General features: G+C 26.4%; 1 long non-coding RNA gene across 1 annotated transcript; it reads right to left on the bottom strand.

Annotated features, from left to right (window-relative positions):
* Nucleotides 1-22: 22 nt before the first annotated feature.
* LOC124893900 lies at nt 23-1,164 on the bottom strand. Its single transcript, XR_007050940.1, has 2 exons — nt 668-1,164; nt 23-578 (listed from the first exon to the last, which is right to left on the bottom strand). It is a non-coding gene; the product is annotated as an uncharacterized LOC124893900 (long non-coding RNA).
* Between the last annotated feature and the right edge of the window lie 905 nt (nt 1,165-2,069).

The following is a 2,069-nucleotide window of genomic DNA, read 5'->3' as shown; positions in this document are numbered from 1 at the left end:
GTTCAAAAATTTCTTTAATTTCTTAATCTCCGTGCCAAATCAATAAAATTAGGTCGTTCTTAGCGAAATGGAGAGGAGTATCAAAAATCAACTATGTAAAGCAAATAAAGCAGTTTATGTATGTTCCACCCACCCACAAAAGATTTGATAACTTTCCATCAAAAGACGAACCAACCACTAATTTTGCAAAGACAAATCTAAACATTCATAACTATTTTGCTTTTAAAAAACGAAAGAAAAGGGCTTTAATAACATCAAAAGAAAACACCAAAATAGCACATAGAAAAAATAAGAAAACCTAAGTTAGTAACAAGAAATCAATTCTATACACAATTACAAGAAAATTATTGTAAAACAAGGGACTATTCCACCAAAATAAGGGCAAAAAAAAAGGAGAAAATTAAAATTTCAATCAAAAAAACACCAAGCATTATCAAATTCAGCAACAACAGAGCAAAACGATAAACGAAAATAACATAAAGCAACAGAATCTTTACTTTACTTACAAAAATTAGTGATATAAGCCGATGCAGAGAGACCTCCTTTGATTGAATTATAAAAGCTTCTTTAACACAACCCTATAAAACACAAAATTAAAAAATCAAATCATATCAAATACGCACAAAATTCAATTATCATATCATAAAGAAAGAAAAAAAAAACTTACTGGTTAAGTAAATCGACGATGCAAATTGAAAAAAGGTAGATCCAAAATAAAATTGATTTAGAACAAAAGATTATATGGGAAGAGAGAATTATTATTGATATGTTAATATATCGATAGCGAAGCACATAACTACATGCAGAGGTATTGAGCCTATTTATATAGGGGCGAGAATTATTGTAAGGCTAAGGAAACGTGTATAACCAAAATTTGACACGTGTATTTTCTATAATTTGTGACTCTCCTTTTATTATTGTTTTTAGACCATGGGATATTTCGTGTGGTAAGTAATAAAGAATGGTGACAACGCAAGAATCGGTAGATACAGCTGTATGGAGACTTGTTTCATTTGGACTCTTCCACCAGTTTCCAAGCAACTTCATTTTTTTTTTTTATTTTATTTTTTTTGATCTCTTGTGGGATTTATATTTATTACTAAATTAGAAGTGCAAGGCCTGTGTCAGCACGAGTCCAACAGTAGAATATGTGGATTGTAATTTTTAAATTTTAAAATTTATCTTAGAGTAGAAAGTTTGAGCAGTTGAATATTTTTCATTAGTATGATTGAGCTGAGGGAATCACAATTGAAATTTTTTTTTAATCTTTTTGTTGAATTTTGCAATCAGAAATATAAAGAAAGAATAGACGTAAATCTGATGAAATAGTTATTGATTTTCAACATCGCAAAGATTAAGAATCATGTAAACTTACCCGATAAAGAGAATACACAGCTTAGATTCGCTATTGTTTTGTTTAATTATTATTTTTAACATAAGAAAAGAGTGTTATTTTTTAATAGAGAAGGAAGCGTTGAGATTTTTTTTTCTTTATTTTATTTTTAAAACAGAGAAATATTAATTAATATTGAGGAGCTGTAAAAAGATGAGAAAGATAGCTACACATATTTGATAGAAAATTTGCTAATGTTAAAAAAATGTGAAATATTTGATAGCAAATTTGTGATAGATACACGTTTTTGTACCTAAATTTACTTTATTTATATTTAAATTAGTTTATAAAAACTTTTGCAAATAATATTTATACTTCTTTTCTTTAATTTCTTTAAAATATAGTAATAAAATTTACTTATGCTTTATTCTTTTCACACTTTACTACATACATTTTATCTTTTTTAAATCTCATTATGTCATTTTCCCCTCTTTAAACATCATTGTACATTAAAATCACGATTGAAGCAGCTAAAGCAGAAATCAGTCAAATTTTTAATATTTTTTTTTTGTTAATTATTGTTATTTACACTACTTTTTATTTCATTTTCAAATAATATATGTTATTTTATATCGTTTTCTGTCCCGTCCTAATTTATGTGGAACTAATATAATTTTGATAGTCAATCAAATATTTGATGTTGACATATCATATTGTTATTCTTTTTTTTCTAATA

Source organism: Capsicum annuum, unplaced genomic scaffold (genome assembly GCF_002878395.1).
Source record: "Capsicum annuum cultivar UCD-10X-F1 unplaced genomic scaffold, UCD10Xv1.1 ctg66988, whole genome shotgun sequence".
Taxonomy (NCBI): Eukaryota; Viridiplantae; Streptophyta; class Magnoliopsida; order Solanales; family Solanaceae; genus Capsicum; species Capsicum annuum.
This window is presented reverse-complemented; position numbering and strand designations above follow the sequence as displayed.